Source organism: Pseudophryne corroboree, assembly GCF_028390025.1.
Source record: "Pseudophryne corroboree isolate aPseCor3 chromosome 3 unlocalized genomic scaffold, aPseCor3.hap2 SUPER_3_unloc_74, whole genome shotgun sequence".
Taxonomy (NCBI): domain Eukaryota; kingdom Metazoa; phylum Chordata; class Amphibia; order Anura; family Myobatrachidae; genus Pseudophryne; species Pseudophryne corroboree.
Genome location: NW_026967568.1, coordinates 232,202 through 251,413, shown reverse-complemented (window position 1 = coordinate 251,413; position 19,212 = coordinate 232,202).

The following is a 19,212-nucleotide window of genomic DNA, read 5'->3' as shown; positions in this document are numbered from 1 at the left end:
TCCTTCTCCCCTCAGTCCCTCGCTGCAGTGATCCTGTTGCCAGCAGGAATCACTGTAAAATAAAAAACCTAGCTAAACTTTTTCTAAGCAGCTCTTTAGGAGAGCCACCTAGATTGCACCCTTCTCGGCCGGGCACAAAAATCTAACTGGAGTCTGGAGGAGGGTCATAGGGGGAGGAGCCAGTGCACACCACCTGATCGGAAAAAGCTTTACTTTTTGTGCCCTGTCTCCTGCGGAGCCGCTATTCCCCATGGTCCTTTCAGGAACCCCAGCATCCACTAGGACGATAGAGAAAATTATATACAAGGGACAGGACACATAATTATATACAAGGGACAGGACACATAATTATATACAAGGGACAGGACACATAATTATATACAAGGGACAGGACACATAATTATATACAAGGGACAGGACACATAATTATATACACGGGGCAGGACACATCTTTATATACACGGGGCAGGACACATAATTATATACACGGGGCAGGACGCATAGTTATATACACGGGGCAGGACGCATAGTTATATACACGAGGCAGGACGCATAATTATATACACGGGGCAGGACGCATAGTTATATAAACAGGGCAGGACACATAATTATATACACAGGGCAGGACGCATAATTATATACACGGGGCAGGACGCATTAGTATATACACGGGGCAGGACACATAATTATATACACGGGGCAGGACGCATAATTATATACACGGGGCAGGACGCATTAGTATATAAACGGGGCAGGACACATAATTATATACACGGGGCAGGACACATAGTTATATACACGGGGCAGGACACATAATTATATACACGGGGCAGGACACATAATTATATACACGGGGCAGGAAGCATAATTATATACACGGGGCAGGACACATAATTATGTACACGGGGCAGGACGCATAGTTATATACACGGGGCAGGACGCATAATTATATACACGGGGCAGGACGCATTAGTATATACACGGGGCAGGACACATAATTATATACACGGGGCAGGACACATAATTATATACACGGGGCAGGACGCATTAGTATATACATGGGGCAGGACACATAATTATATACACGGGGCAGGACACATAATTATATACACGGGGCAGGACACATAATTATATACACGGGGCAGGACACATCATTATACACACGGGGCAGGACGCATAATTATATACACGGGGCAGGACACATAATTATATACACGGGGCAGGACGCATAATTATATACACGGGGCAGGACACATAATTATGTACACGGGGCAGGACGCATAGTTATATACACGGGGCAGGACGCATAATTATATACACGGGGCAGGACGCATTAGTATATACACGGGGCAGGACACATAATTATATACACGGGGCAGGACACATAATTATATACACGGGGCAGGACGCATTAGTATATACATGGGGCAGGACACATAATTATATACACGGGGCAGGACACATAATTATATACACGGGGCAGGACACATAATTATATACACGGGGCAGGACGCATAGTTATATACACGTGGCAGGACGCATAATTATATACACGGGGCAGAACACCTAATTACATACGGCGTATAGGCCGGCCGTCACACACAGGGCAGATATAGATATATATATATATATATAATCTAGCAGATGTGCGGCACTCAGGTATATGAAACTTCAAACAGCACCACTTGCAGGTATCAACGTTTAAATTTTATGAAAATTGTCATCAGGATAATTGTCAAGGATAAACAGCCATAAAGAGAATGTGAACCCGCTTACCTAAATACCCCGGAGAAGCCCGCCAAGTGGACAAGAGCCTCCCGGAGCTCCGTCTCCAGAGCCCGGTTCCGGCGCGCACCCGTTCCAGAAATAGCTGCAAATATCCTCATGTATTCAAGGTTTATAGACGACCTTTTCATAATTTGGATGGGTCCGGAACACGACTTTCATAACATAATGGACAGTATCAATTCCAGAAACTCGCCTATTAAATATACATTCCATACTAGCTACACTTCTGTTAACTACCTGGACGTTAAAGTCACCATAAAAGACAACTGCATCATTACGGGACTGTTCACCAAACCCACCGACAAAAACACTTTTCTTAGATCAAACAGTCATCACCCCAGATCCCTCAAGAGAGGATTGACGCGATCATAGATGATCAGAGCTAGCAGGATCATCAGCAATAGGTCAACAGTGGAACAGGCATTAGACGACATGATCACGAAATTTGTGGCTAGGGGTTACAATCTTGTTATTTCAACAGAAAAATGAAGTCCAGGCAACGCCAAGAAGTAGCTTCTTGTCAACTCGGACCAAATCGGAGTAAGCGTTGATCCCGTTTGTAAGCAGACACAATACAGTCAGCACGGTACTACCCAGAGCAGTTAGGGCTTTACTATGTGATTTAGCAAATAAACGCCCGCTTATGTGCTTTACCCGGGGGGAGGAGTATAAAGAACCAAGTATTTCATAAAGACATCACGGACTTTCGCCCAGGACCCAGGGAAACCGCCGGCTTTCTGAAAAGACCACCAGGATGTTACAAGTGCCCTAAGTGCACGACGTGCTCACATATGATCACGGGCACTTCATTTAAACATCCCCATTCAGATCGATTGTACAAAATTAACCACGTATTAACTTGTACTTCCACACATCATCATTATTTGTCCATGTAAGTTGTATTACATGGGCAAATCTATTAGATCTTTAAGAGAAAGGATGGCCCTTCACCGATCGGCCATCAAGCAAGCTATAAACGGAAAAAGTTCAGACCAACCAGTGGCGAAACATTTAGCAGAATAAGGACATTCTCTAGATGACCTCAAACAAATGGCGATTCACCAGATCCCTAAGAATAGAAGAGGCGGTGACAGGGATGGCCTCTTGTTGAAATTATGGACCAAATGGATTTTCCACCTTGCGACAATTAATCCTTGTGGTCTTAATGAACGTATGCCCTGGAATGTGTTTCTCTAGTTATAACGCACCAGTAATTGTCTAGTATTTAGATAAGATGGATGAACTATCTGCCCCTCATCTGACCATCAACCATATGTTTTACTTGTTGATTTAATTTATTTTCCAGGAAGGGAGGCACTCTGATAGAGACCCAGTGAGACAACAGCACCCAATGTTTAACATCATTCACTCATAATGTGACATAATGACCACAACACACTTCACTTAGGTTTTCCCCATTAATTACACACACAACTTTCCCCATACACTTTTGGTTTGATATTCACTTTTATTCCACTCTTTTTTAACCCCTCTTTTCAGCACGGCTTCACATTTTTCTAGACCTATTTTGATATCATTACACACTTTACCACCGTCTATAGCCATTCTGATGGTCACACACCACAATAAAACAGTCTACAGACTGATTGGATCTACATAGCGCAGCGTCACTCTCAGGGATGATCTTAATGCAACTTTTACACCATTACATCCTCCAAAGCGGTCACAGATACAACATGATAAGATTCACACAGGGTTTCATCAGAGCGCTCCGCTCAATATCCTTTATGCATGTTACCACTTTTTTCTTCTGGGCTCTTCTAAGCGGGCTCTGTAACTTCCACACGCTTTGTTTACTTTTCAGTGCGAGGTGACAGAGGCGCCGGGCGTCTGAGTTACCAGGACAACCCGTCACCAATGACACGCAGGGTGCGCTCCAAAACCGGGCTCTGGAGACAGATGCACCGGGAGGCGCTTGTCCACTTGGCGGGCTTCTCTGGGGTATTTAGGTAAGGTTATAATTGACAAAGGGGCGTGCCAGCCGCGAAACGTTGGAGATCATGCGTTCTTAATACACTACTTTTTTGAATTAAGCCTCCGAGTGCCGCAGCTCTTTTTTGATTCTATATATATATATATATATATATATATATATATATATATACTGCTGAAAAAAATAAAGGAACACTAAAATAACACATCCTAGATCTGAATGAATAAAATATTCTTATTAAATACTTTGTTCTTTACATAGTTGAATGTGCTGATAACAAAATCAAACAAAAAATAAGAATTTACTCACCGGTTATTCTATTTCTCGTAGTCCGTAGTGGATGCTGGGTACTCCGTAAGGACCATGGGGAATAGCAGGCTCCGCAGGAGACTGGGCACTCTAAAGAAAGATTAGGTACTATCTGGTGTGCACTGGCTCCTCCCTCTATGCCCCTCCTCCAGACCTCAGTTAGAATCTGTGCCCGGCCAGAGCTGGGTGCTCCTAGTGGGCTCTCCTGAGCTTACTAGTAAAGAAAGTATTTATTAGGTTTTTTATTTTCAGTGAGCTTCTGCTGGCAACAGACTCACTGCTACGTGGGACTGAGGGGAGAGAAGCAAACCTACCTGCTTGCAGCTAGCTTGGGCTTCTTAGGCTACTGGACACCATTAGCTCCAGATGGATCGAACACAGGGCCTGATCTCGATCGTCCGTTCCCGGAGCCGCGCCGCCGTCCCCCTTGCAGAGCCAGAAGAACAGAAGCTTGAAGACGACGAAATTGGCGGCAGAAGACTCCTGTCTTCATTTAAGGTAGCGCACAGCACCGCAGCTGTGCGCCATTGCTCCCAGCACACTTACACACTCCGGTCACTGCAGGGTGCAGGGCGCTGGGGGGCGCCCTGGGCAGCAATTGAAGTACCTTTTGCCAATAAAAATACATATATACAGTCTGGCACTGTATATATGTAAAAAACCCCGCCATTGTTTTACACAGAAAGCGGGACAGAAGCCCGCCACTGAGGGGGCGGGGCCTTCTTCCTCAGCACACCAGCGCCATTTTCTCTTCACAGCTCCGCTGGAAGCAGCTCCACAGGCTCTCCCCTGCAGGTACAAGAAGGGTAAAAAGAGAGGGGGCGCACATACATTTAGGCGCAAATAAGACATATAAGGCAGCTATTGGGTAATCACTTATTATAAGTGAAAATCCCTGTGTTATATAGCGCTGTGGTGTGTGCTGGCATACTCTCTCTTTGTCTCCCCAAAGGACTTTGTGGGGTCCTGTCCTCAGTCTGAGCATTCCCTGTGTGTGCGCGGTGTGTCGGTACGGCTGTGTCGACATGTTTGATGAGGAGGATTACGTGGAGATGGAGCAAGGGCAGATAAGTGTGGTGTCGCCCCCGTCGGGGCCGACACCTGATTGGATGGATATGTGGAAGGTCTTAACCGACAGTGTCAACTCCTTACATAAAAGGTTCGATGACGCAGCAGCCTTGGGACAGCCGGGGTCTCAGCCTGCGCCTGCCCAGGCGACTCAGAAACCGTCAGGGGCTCATAAACGCCCTCTATCTCAGATGGTTGACACAGATGTTGACACGGAGTCCGACTCCAGTGTAGACGATGATGAAACACATTTACAGTCTAAAATGACCAAGGCCATCCGCTACATGATTATTGCAATGAAAGATGTATTACACATTTCTGAGGTTAACCCTGTTACTACCAAGAGGGTTTATATGTTTGGGGAGAAAAAGCAGCCAGTGACTTTTCCCCCATCTGATGAATTAAATGAATTATGTGAAGAAGCGTGGAGTTCCCCTGATAAGAAACTAGTGATTTCTAAGAGGTTACTGATGGCGTACCCTTTCCCGCCAACGGACAGGTTACGCTGGGAATCCTCCCCTAGGGTAGACAAGGCGTTAACACGCTTGTCTAAGAAGGTGGCACTGCCGTCTCAGGATACGGCCGCCCTAAAGGATCCTGCAGATAGGAAGCAGGAAGGTATCCTGAAGTCTGTTTATACACATTCAGGTACTCTACTGAGGCCAGCAACTGCTTTGGCCTGGATGTGTAGTGCTGTAGCAGCATGGACAGATACTCTGTCAGACGACATAGATTCCCTCGACAGGGATACTGTTTTGCTAACCCTGGGCCATATAAAAAGACGTTGTCTTATATATGCGGGATGCCCAGAGGGACATTTGCCTGCTGGGCTCTAGAATTAATGCTATGTCCATTTCTGCCAGGAGAGTCTTATGGACTCGGCAATGGACAGGAGATGCTGATTCTAAAAAACACATGGAGGTTTTGCCTTATAAGGGTGAGGAGTTGTTTGGGGACGTTCTCTCGGACCTCGTGTCCACAGCGACAGCTGGAAAGTCGACTTTCTTGCCTCAGGTTTCCTCACAGCCTAAGAAAGCACTGTATTATCAAATGCAGTCCTTTCGTTCTCAGAAAGGCAAGAGGGTCAGAGGCGCATCCTTTCTTGCCAGATGCAGGGGTAGAGAAAAGAAGCTGCACCATGCAGCCAGTTCCCAGGAACAAAAGTCCTCCCCTGCTTCCACTAAGTCCACCGCATGACGTTGGGGCTCCACAGGCGGAGCCAGGTGCGGTGGGGGCGCATCTCCGAAACTTCAGCAACCAGTGGGTTCGCTCACAGGTGGATCTCTGGGCTGTACAAATTGTATTTCAGGGATACAAGCTGGAATTCGAAGTGACTCCCCCCCCCCCCCCCAACGTTATATCAAATCAGCCTTGCCAGCTTCCCCCATGGAAAGGAAGGTAGTACTGGCGACAATTCACAAGCTGTACCTCCAGCAAGTGATAATCAGGGTCCCCCTCCTTCAACAAGGAAGGGGTTACTATTCCACAATGTTTGTGGTACCGAAACCGGACGGTTCGGTGAGACCCATTCTGAATTTAGAATCCTTGAACACTTATATAAAGAAACAAAAATTTGGCAGAGAGATAGAGGCGCTCCTGATGAGTGAAGAATACCTGCTGCCTCTCCCTTACACCACTGGATTAATCCCAAAAATAATCCAAAAAGATAGAGCTTGAAAAGAGGAAATGTGGGTGTGGGGAATTGGCGCTGGAAGGGAGGTGGGGGAATGAAGCTGATGATTCAGCTGGGAGATTATGGTTTGAAATGAGCAAGAGAAATACTTATCTGAATGATTTCTCGGTGAGTTTCTGGACCTTTGGGGGGAGATATCTTTCCTCCAGGATCCGTGAGATCATACGTAGTAGAGGTATGGAAAAAACAAAATGATTTTTTAGGGGTAAATCCTCAAGAAAAGTGAAGGAAAAGTATATATAAATACATGGACGTTTTGTGATAACTGGTGAACAATGTTTTCAGGTAAGATAATCGTACCTCACTTACACAAAGTGAGCGAGGTATACAGCATATAAAGGTTTCTTTTACATGCAAGTGGGTGGCATACCTAACTTACAATAAAGAAAGGTGACATATGCATATCATGGTATCTTTGTATGTTGAGCTGCGTACCGGTACTCACTGAAAGATGCGTATTTCGTCTGCACATCAAGGTATCTTTATCCAAGGCATGTTCTTATTAAAATACCCATGAATGTAAAAAAGGGATTTATTGAATAAAAACAAAAGGGTTTACACTTGTGAGGAATATTGACCACAAGGAAGGAGAGCTGCCAGACAGGGGAACTCGTAGGACCATCAAAGGAAGATCCACCAGGCCTGGTACCAATAGGACTGAATGAAGAGTGTTATAAGTGAATCTAGATGGTCGTACCTTTCCCCAGTCGTGCAGGTGACAGTCCAAGTGACAAGGATCCTCTTTCCAGCCAACGCGTTTCGAGATAACTCTCTTTTTCAAGGCTGGTTATACATTCCATATGGTGCATATTTATACTGAATGCAAGGGTTCTCTGATTGCATCACTTCCGGTTCTGGACCTGACCGGCAGTGATGTAACGTCTTAAACTTATTCTTTTTTAATGTATAAAAACATCAAGAGCTAAGGTCCCTAGTAATAGGGACTGTTTATCTAATAGATACTAGGAGTATAGTCTGAATGTGCGCTGTAGAAGAGCAAATATGTTATTGTCCGCGACCGGAAGTCGCCGCCGGGAATTGTGGGAAACGTAGTTTTTAAGTTACCCGTCAGGCCGCAACCGGAGGTTGCCGCCGGACATTGTGCTGAAGTATGCTGAGAGTGTAGTTAGGATGTGCACTTTCAGGGGGAGTGTATTTTCGCATTCGCGACCGGAAATTGCCGCCAGGACTTGTGGGAAGTGTAGTCTCTGAATTCCCCGTCGGATCACGACCGGAAGTTGGCCGCCGGGTATTGTGGGGGATGTAGTGTCTTGAATGCCGGATGTTACGTCATGATCTTAGTTCAGATGATGTTTATAGGCTGCAGCTATGCATAAAGGAAGTCTCTTTGGCCGGAAATGCCTCCAGGATTTGTGGGGGATGTAGTCTTTTGGATGGAAAGCTCTATTTGACGCTGTTGCTAAGTTTCTCTTTTTCTTATTCTTAAGAGATGTAGCGGATAACCATTCGGCCAATAATGGCCCTTGTAAAGATGTGGTCTTAAAGATAGTTTTTGTTTGATGATATAAATAAATAATTTTCTCTGTTGTGATGAGTCTTCTTAATAATAAATTAATAATGAACTGTGAAGAAAGTGTTGAAATTAATATAATATAATGATATAATAATAGAATAAAAATAAAAATAAAGATAAAAAAAATAAAAATAAAAAAAATATCTAAAAAATATAAAAATATAAATAAAAATAAAAATGCAAATGAAAATAAAGATAATAAAAAAATAAAATAAAAAATAAATAAATAAATAAATGAATAAAATAAAATAAATACAAAATAAAATAAAATAAAAAATAAAAAATGTATATGAAATAAAAAATAAACGGAGAATTTACTGCATGGAAAATGACACAAGGAAAAAAATTGGTTACATGAGGTAATTTAAAGAAACCATTTTAATTCGAAATCATGATTAAGTCCTTGCGGACTCAATGTTTTTAGTTCAAAAATGGTGCGCATTTCCGTTTGTGCCAACTTTCTTTCTATATTTTTATCTTTCCATGTGGTTTTTACATGTTTGAGACCTACAAATCTTTTTATATGGCCTGTAGAGCAGCTATGGATGTTTTTGAAATGATTCAAAAGGTGATGCGTGGTGAGACCTTTTTTAATATTTCTAAGATGTTCCGAAATTCGCGTTTTTAACGGTCTTGAGGTTCTCCCTATGTATGAAAGGCCACAGGAACACTGTACTAAATAGATCACGTTGGATGTGTTGCAGGTAATGAAGTCTCTAATTTTGAACTGGTTGTTGTTGATTTGTATTTCTGTATGTTTGCTGGTGGTATCGCTGATATTTCTGCATCCGATGCACATCCCACATCTGTAGAAACCCTTGCTGCGTATTAGGTTCTTGGTGGGCATTGGTAAAGCACTTGTAACAAGTTGATCTTTTAAGTTTTTGGATTTACGGTATATGAAAGTGGGTTTCTTCGGAATGATTTCCTTCAGTATTGGGTCGAGTTGTAGTAGGTGCCAATTTTTGCGAATGATGCGTTCTACTTGTAAATGTTGGGCATCAAATTGGGTGATGAATGACCATTGGAAATCGTCTTTGATGTCAGTTGAGGTTTTTGGAATTTTTGGAATTAATAAGGTATCTCTGTCTTTGTTTTGTGTTTCTTCTATTATGTGATCAAGAATCTCTTCTTTATACCCTTTGTCCAGAAAATCTGATTTAATTTCTTCCATTTGTTTTTTACAAACCTCTTTCTGACTAACACTTACATACCCACCGACAGCCAACATCACCACCTGTGGCTGAAAGGAGTTCCTAAAAGCCAATTCCTTCGAATCAGAAGAAATTGCAGTCAGAAAGAGGTTTGTAAAAAACAAATGGAAGAAATGAAATCAGATTTCCAATGGTCATTCATCACCCAATTTGATGCCCAACATTTACAAGTAGAACGCATAATTCGCAAAAATTGGCACCTACTACAACTCGACCCAATACTGAAGGAAATCATTCCGAAGAAACCCACTTTCATATACCGTAAATCCAAAAACTTAAAAGATCAACTTGTTACAAGTGCTTTACCAATGCCCACCAAGAACCTAATACGCAGCAAGGGTTTCTACAGATGTGGGATGTGCATCGGATGCAGAAATATCAGCGATACCACCAGCAAACATACAGAAATACAAATCAACAACAACCAGTTCAAAATTAGAGACTTCATTACCTGCAACACATCCAACGTGATCTATTTAGTACAGTGTTCCTGTGGCCTTTCATACATAGGGAGAACCTCAAGACCGTTAAAAACGCGAATTTCGGAACATCTTAGAAATATTAAAAAAGGTCTCACCACGCATAACCTTTCGAATCATTTCAAAAACATCCATAGCTGCTCTACAGGCCATATAAAAAGATTTGTAGGTCTCAAACATGTAAAAACCACCTGGAAAGATAAAAATATAGAAAGAAAGTTGGCACAAACGGAAATGCGCACCATTTTTGAACTAAAAACATTGAGTCCGCAAGGACTTAATCATGATTTCGAATTAAAATGGTTTCTTTAAATTACCTCATGTAACCAATTTTTTTCCTTGTGTCATTTTCCATGTAGTAAATTCTCCGTTTATTTTTTATTTCATATACATTTTTTTTTTTTGTATTTATTTAATTTTATTCATTTATTTATTTATTTTTTATTTTATTTTTTTATTATCTTTATTTTCATTTGCATTTTTATTTTTATTTATATTTTTATATTTTTTAGATATTTTTTTTATTTTTATTTTTTTTATCTTTATTTTTATTTTTATTCTATTATTATATCATTATATTATATTAATTTCAACACTTTCTTCACAGTTCATTATTAATTTATTATTAAGAAGACTCATCACAACAGAGAAAATTATTTATTTATATCATCAAACAAAAACTATCTTTAAGACCACATCTTTACAAGGGCCATTATTGGCCGAATGGTTATCCGCTACATCTCTTAAGAATAAGAAAAAGAGAAACTTAGCAACAGCGTCAAATAGAGCTTTCCATCCAAAAGACTACATCCCCCACAAATCCTGGAGGCATTTCCGGCCAAAGAGACTTCCTTTATGCATAGCTGCAGCCTATAAACATCATCTGAACTAAGATCATGACGTAACATCCGGCATTCAAGGCATTCAAGACACTACATCCCCCACAATACCCGGCGGCCAACTTCCGGTCGTGATCCGACGGGGAATTCAGAGACTACACTTCCCACAAGTCCTGGCGGCAATTTCCGGTCGCGAATGCGAAAATACACTCCCCCTGAAAGTGCACATCCTAACTACACTCAGCATACTTCAGCACAATGTCCGGCGGCAACCTCCGGTTGCGGCCTGATGGGTAACTTAAAAACTACGTTTCCCACAATTCCCGGCGGCGACTTCCGGTCGCGGACAATAACATATTTGCTCTTCTACAGCGCACATTCAGACTATACTCCTAGTATCTATTAGATAAACAGTCCCTATTACTAGGGACCTTAGCTCTTGATGTTTTTATACATTAAAAAAGAATAAGTTTAAGACGTTACATCACTTCCGGTCAGGTCCAGAACCGGAAGTGATGCAATCAGACAACCCTTGCATTCAGTATAAATATGCACCATATGGAATGTATAACCAGCCTTGAAAAAGAGAGTTATCTCGAAACGCGTTGGCTGGAAAGAGGATCCTTGTCACTTGGACTGTCACCTGCACGACTGGGGAAAGGTACGACCATCTAGATTCACCTATAACACTCTTCATTCAGTCCTATTGGTACCAGGCCTGGTGGATCTTCCTTTGATGGTCCTACGAGTTCCCCTGTCTGGCAGCTCTCCTTCCTTGTGGTCAATATTCCTCACAAGTGTAAACCCTTTTGTTTTTATTCAATAAATCCCTTTTTTACATTCATGGGTATTTTAATAAGAACATGCCTTGGATAAAGATACCTTGATGTGCGGACGAAATACGCATCTTTCAGTGAGTACCGGTACGCAGCTCAACATACAAAGATACCATGATATGCATATGTCACCTTTCTTTATTGTAAGTTAGGTATGCCACCCACTTGCATGTAAAAGAAACTTTTATATGCTGTATACCTCGCTCACTTTGTGTAAGTGAGGTACGATTATCTTACCTGAAAACATTGTTCACCAGTTATCACAAAACGTCCATGTATTTATATATACTTTTCCTTCACTTTTCTTGAGGATTTACCCCTAAAAAATCATTTTGTTTTTTCCATACCTCTACTACGTATGATCTCACGGATCCTGGAGGAAAGATATCTCCCCCCAAAGGTCCAGAAACTCACCGAGAAATCATTCAGATAAGTATTTCTCTTGCTCATTTCAAACCATAATCTCCCAGCTGAATCATCAGCTTCATTCCCTCACCTCCCTTCCAGCGCCAATTCCCCACACCCACATTTCCTCTTTTCAAACTTATATAAAGAAATTCAAGTTCAAAATGGAATCGCTCAGAGCGGTTATTGCAAGCCTGGAAGAGGGGGATTTTATGGTGTCTCTGGACATCAAGGATGCTTACTTGCATGTCCCCATTTACCCACCTCACCAGGAGTACCTCAGGTTTGTGGTACAGGACTGTCATTACCAGTTCCAGACGTTGCCGTTTGGCCTGTCCACGGCACCGAGGATATTTACCAAGGTAATGGCCGAAATGATGATACTCCTTCGGAAGAAGGGAGTTATAGTTATCCCGTACTTGGACGATCTCCTCATAAAGGCGAGGTCCAGAGAGCAGTTGTTGATCAGCGTAGCACTCTCTCAGGAACTGTTGCAACAGCACGGCTGGATTCTGAATGTTCCAAAGTCGCAGCTGATTCCTACGACGTGTCTGCTTTTCCTGGGCATGATTCTGGACAGAGAACAGAAGAAGGTGTTTCTCCCGGTGGAGAAGGCCCAGGAATTAGCATCTCTGGTCAGGGACCTCCTGAAACCAAAACAGGTATCGGTGCATCACTGCACGCGTGTCCTGGGAAAGATGGTGGCTTCATACGAAGCCATTCCCTTCGGCAGGTTCCATGCGAGGATCTTTCAGTGGGATCTGTTGGACAAGTGGTCCGGATCGCATCTTCAGATGCATCGGCTGATCACCCTGTCCCCAAGGGCCAGGGTGTCTCTTCTGTGGTGGCTGCAGAGTGCTCACCTTCTCGAGGGCCGCAGGTTCGGCATACAGGACTGGGTCCTGGTGACCACGGATGCAAGCCTCCGAGGATGGGGGGCAGTCACTCAGGGAAGAAACTTCCAAGGGCTGTGGTCAAGTCTGGAGACTTCTCTACACATAAATATAGAGCCCCTGCTTCGAAACCAACCAGTGCTGATTCAGTCAGACAACATCACGGCGGTCGCCCATGTAAACCGCCAGGGCGGCACAAGAAGCAGGATGGCAATGGTGGAAGCCACAAAGATTCTTCGTTGGGCGGAGAATCACGTGCAAACACTGTCAGCAGTGTTCATTCCGGGAGTGGACAACTGGGAAGCAGACTTCCTCAGCAGACACGACCTCCACCCGTGAGAGTGGGGACTTCATCAAGAAGTCTTCACACAGATTGCAAAGCGATGGGAACTGCCACAGGTGGACATGATGGCGTCCCGCCTCAACAAAAAGCTAAAAAGATATTGCGCCAGGTCAAGGGACCCTCAGGCGATAGCTGTGGACGCCCTAGTGACACCGTGGGTGTACCAGTCGGTATATGTGTTTCCTCCTCTTCCTCGCATACCCAAGGTACTGAGAATAGTAAAAAAGAGAGGAGTAAGAACAAAACTCATCGTTCCAGATTGGCCAAGAAGGACTTGGTACCCAGAACTACAAGAGATGATCACAGAGGACCCATGGCCTCTGCCTCTCAGACAGGACCTGTTGCAACAGGGGCCCTGTCTGTTCCAAGACTTACCGCAGCTGCGTTTGACGGCATGGCGGTTGAACACTGGATCCTAACGGAAAAAGGCATTCCGGATGAAGTCATCCCTACGCTGATAAATGCTAGGAAGGACGTGACAGCAAAACATTATCACCGTATATGGCGAAAATATGTTGCTTGCTGTGAGGCCAGGAAGGCCCCTACTGAGGAATTCCAGCTGGGTCGATTTCTGCACTTCCTACAGTCAGGGGTGACTATGGCCTAAAATTGGGGTCCATAAAGGTCCAGATTTCGGCCCTATCCATTTTCTTTCAAAAGAACTGGCTTCACTGCCGGAGGTTCAGATGTTTGTTAAGGGAGTGCTGCATATTCAGCCCCTTTTTGTGCCACCAGTGGCACCTTGGGATCTTAACGTTGCGTTGAATTTCCTGAAATCCCACTGGTTTGAGCCACTTAAGACCGTGGAGCTAAAGTATCTCACGTGGAAGGTGGTCATGCTGTTGGCCTTAGCGTCAGCTAGGCGTGTGTCAGAATTGGCGGCTTTGTCATGTAAAAGCCCATATCTGATCTTCCATATGGAGAGGACAGAATTGAGGATTCGTCCCTAATTTCTCCCAAAGGTGGTATCATCGTTTCATTTGAACCAACCTATTGTGGTGCCTGCGGCTACTCGGGACTTGGAGGACTCCAAGTTACTTCATGTAGTCAGGGCTTTGAAAATCTATGTAGCCAGGACGGCTGGAGTCAGGAAAATTGACTCGCTGTTTATCCTGCATGCACCCAACAAGCTGGGTGCTCCTGCTTCAAAGCAAACTTTAGCTCGCTGGATCTGTAGCACGATTCAGCTGGCTCATTCTGCGGCTGCATTGCCGCATCCAAAATCGGTAAAAGCCCATTCCACAAGGAAGGTGGGCTCTTCTTGGGCGGTTTCCCGAGGGGTCTCGGCTTTACAGCTTTGCCGAGCGGCTACTTGGTCGGGTTCAAACACCTTTGCAAAGTTCTACAAGTTTGATACCCTGGCTGAGGAGGACCTTGTGTTTGCTCATTCGGTGCTGCAGAGTCATCCGCACTCTCCCGCCCGTTTGGGAGCTTTGGTATAATCCCCATGGTCCTTCCGGAGTACCCAGCATCCACTAGGACGTCAGAGAAAATAAAAATGTACTCACCGGTAATTCTATTTCTCATAGTCCGTAGTGGATGCTGGGCGCCCGTCCCAAGTGCGGACTTTCTGCAATACGTGTATATAGTTATTGCTTAATAAGGGTTATTGTTATGAGCCATCCGTTGAGTGAGGCTCAGTTGTTGTTCATAATGTTAACTGGGTATGGTTATCACAAGTTGTACAGTGTGATTGGTGTGGCTGGTATGAGTCTTACCCTGGATTCCAAAAATCCTTTCCTTGTAGTGTCAGCTCTTCCGGGCACAGTTTCCCTAACTGAGGTCTGGAGGAGGGTCATAGAGGGAGGAGCCAGTGCACACCAGATAGTACCTAATCTTTTCTTTAGAGTGCCCAGTCTCCTGCGGAGCCCGTCTATTCCCCATGGTCCTTACGGAGTTCCCAGCATCCACTACGGACTACGAGAAATAGAATTACTGGTGAGTAAATTCTTATTTTAATAAGATTCCTCATCCCTAATAGCCTCAATCATATGTTACACCCCTCATATGCATTATTTGGGCAAGACTACGCTTTCTAGGGTACAGAGTTGGGGTGAGAGGCACAGCTGTGGCTCCTTCCCAGTATGGGATATATTTGTATAAAAATACGGTATAGTACACCTTGCTGAGGCCACCCCTGGGGTTCTGTCCCAGAAGCCTGATCAGTACAGTTTTGAGGATAGTATAGACTCTCCGGTAGAAGATACACACTCTGCAGCACAAGACTCAGAGTCCCTAGATATGATTATGTGAGATATACATATTTACACACAGAGACAGGAAAATGTCAGACACAGTTTCCCCCAGAGTACCTTCAGAGAGTCACAGAGTATAAGGAGCCAGCCACACAGCGCCCCTGTAGGTAGTTATTATGATAAAAGCCCGGCGCTGACTAACTAACCTTAATAGGGTACTCAGTACTATAATCACCCTCCCCCCCCTTCCCTGTCTATAACACCCTGGTACCGCAGAGGTATGCTGGATTTATGTGGAGGGCAGCGTTCTGTTCCTATGATCTGCAGGGAGAAAATGGCGCTGGTGAGTGCTGGATCCGCTCTGAGGAGAAGCTCCGCCCCCTGTAATGGCGCGTCTTCCCGCACTTAGAGATTATACTGGCCTGAGGTATTTCTGCGGCAAACAGTGGATTAGACCTTGAAAGTTATTTTGACCAGTGTAGGGTATTGCGCTGGCCCAGGACGCCCCTCACTGCGCCTAACACTGTGTGTCCGCTGAGCCTTCCGGAGAACAGCCTGTCAGAGCTGCGCTCCCACCCTTGTGCCGCCATTCTCGCGGCGACCCGTTTCCCGGGGCACCGGCGTTATAATCACCACTCTTCTTTCTTCTGGCTCTGTTAGGGGGTGGCGGCCGTGCTGTGGAAGTGAGCGGTCGCCTCGTGGGCTTGCGATCAGCACCCTCAGGAGCTCAGTGTCCTGTCAGCGGAGTAGAAAACCATTAACTCTTCAGGAAGTTGGTTCCTATTCCCCCCCCCCCCCCCTAAGTCCCACGAAGCAGAGAGACTGTTGCCAGCAGCCTTCCTGTAACCTAACTAACTCTAGAAAATAAACACCTAAGAAAACTCCTAGGAGTTCCCCTAGCTGTGACCGGCTCCTCCGGGCACATTTTCTAAACTGAGTCTGGTAGGAGGGGCAGAGGGAGGGGCCAGCCCACACTATTAAACTCTTAAAGTGCCCATGGCTCCCAAAGGACCCGTCTATACCCCATGGTACTAAATGGAACCCCAGCATTCTCTAGGACATAAGAGAAACATAATATAAATACCTGTTTCCACTACTGCTTGCCAGTGTACACAGGCGGCTATAGTGGGTCTGCCCCAGGAGGGTCCCATATGCCACCCCTGCGTGTTTGCAGCACCATGAACCGGGGGACCCCCCTAGCGGGGCCGCGGTTTGTAATCACCACATTCGTCACCTTCAGGCTACTATTAGGGGTGTGCGGTGATTGTGACCGCTAAGGCGCAGTGCCTCCTGTACAACAGCGGGGAAGCAGCTCCGACACCTTGCAAGGCCGGTGACCGCACCCGCCCCCCTCCTAACTCCCACGGTGCAGGTATACTGTTACCCATCTCCGGTATACAGTATACCAAAAATAACAAAGATTGAAAAGAAATTAAAGAAAACTCTCTGGATCCCCAGAGTGGCATCCTCTCCTGAGGGCACATTTTCTACACTGCCTGTGGGAGGGGCATAGAGGGGAGGAGCCAGCACACCCAGTGGAAGAGATTTAAAGTGCACCGGCTCCTTTGGATCTCATCTATACCCCATCGTACTAGATTACGCCAATATCCCTTATGGATGCTAGAGAAACAATAATAATAGTACACAACAGGCTGCTCCCCCTGTATAATAATAATAACAGGACACCACAGCCCGCTCCCTCTGTATAATAACAACAGGACACCACAGGCTGCTCCTCCTGTATAATAATAATAATAACAGGACACCACAGCCCGCTCCCTCTGTATAATAACAACAGGACACCACAGGCTGCTCCTCCTGTAGAATAATAATAACAGGACACCACAGGCCGCTCCATCTGTATAATAATAACATGACACTACAGGCCACTCCCCCTGTATAAAAATAACAACAGGACACCACAGGCTGCTCCTCCTGTATAATAATAATAATAATAATAACTGGATGCCACAGGCTACTCCTCCTGTATTATAATAATACTAATAATAATAACTGGACAGCACAGGCTGCTCCCCCAGTTTAATAATAATAATAACAACAGAACACCACGGGCTGCTCTCCCTGTATAATAATAATAATAATAACAGCACACCACAGGCTGCTCCCTCTGTATTATAATAATAATAACAGGACACCACAGGCTGCTCCCTCTGTATATTATGACAGCACAGGATGCTACCCCTGTATATTATGACAACACAGGCCGCTCCACCTGTATACTAGGACAGCACAGGATGATACCCCTGTATATTATGACAACACAGGCCGCTCCTCCTGTATACCATGACAGCACAGGATGCTACAACTGTATATTATGACAACACAGGCCGCTCCTCCTGTATACTATAACAGCACAGGATGCTACCGCTGTATTACGGTAACGGTGGGGTCTGCGCCACCTGTATTACGGTAACGGCGGGGTCTGCGCCACCTGTATTACAGTAACGGTGGGGTCTGCGCCACATGTATTACGGTAACGGCGGGGTCTGCGCCACCTGTATTACGGTAACAGCGGGGTCTGTGACGCCTGTATTACGGTAACGGTGGGGTCTGCGCCACATGTATTACGGTAACGGCGGGGTCTGCGCCACCTGTATTACGGTAACAGCGGGGTCTGTGACGCCTGTATTACGGTAACGGCGGGGTCTGCGCCACCTGTATTACGGTAACGGTGGGGTCTGCGCCACCTGTATTACGGTAACGGCGGGGTCTGTGACGCCTGTATTACGGTAACGGCGGGGTCTGCGCCACCTGTATTACGGTAACGGCGGGGTCTGCGCCACCTGTATTACGGTAACGGCGGGGTCTGCGCCACCTGTATTACGGTAACGGCGGGGTCTGCGCCACCTGTACTACAGTAACGGTGGGGTCTGCGCCACATGTATTACGGTAACGGCGGGGTCTGTGACGCCTGTATTACGGTAACGGCGGGGTCTGCGCCACCTGTATTACGGTAACGGCGGGGGCTGCGCCACCTGTATTACGGTAACGGCGGGGTCTGCGCCACCTGTATTACGGTAACGGCGGGGTCTGCGCCACCTGTATTACGGTAACGGTGGGGTCTGCGCCCTCCTGTATTACGGTATCGGCGGGGTCTGCGCCACCTGTATTACGGTAACGGCTGGGTCTGCGCCACCTGTATTACGGTAATGGCGGGGTCTGTAACGCCTGTATTACGGTAACGGCGGGGTCTGCGCCACCTGTATTACGGTAACGGCGGGGTCTGCGCCACCTGTATTACGGTAACGGCTGGGTCTGTGACGCCTGTATTACGGTAACGGCGGGGTCTGCGCCACTTGTATTACGGTAACGGCAGGGTCTGCGCCACCTGTATTACGGTAACGGCGGGGTCTGCGCCACCTGTATTAGGGTAACGGCGGGGTCTGCGCCACCTGTATTACAGTAATAGGACACTAGAGTGTCAGCCACCTGTACAGGGATAATGCAGCACCAGAGGCTGCTCCAGCTGCACTATAACAAGGCACCAGAGGCTGCTCCCCCTGTAGTACAGAACCTGACACCAGAGCTGCTCAGCCTATAGAATAATAATAATAATATCATTACCTGCTGCCAGACACAGCAATGGCTGCTCTCTGCTCCTGCTGCCTTGTGGGAATGATAGAAGGAAGGCGGAGCTCAGA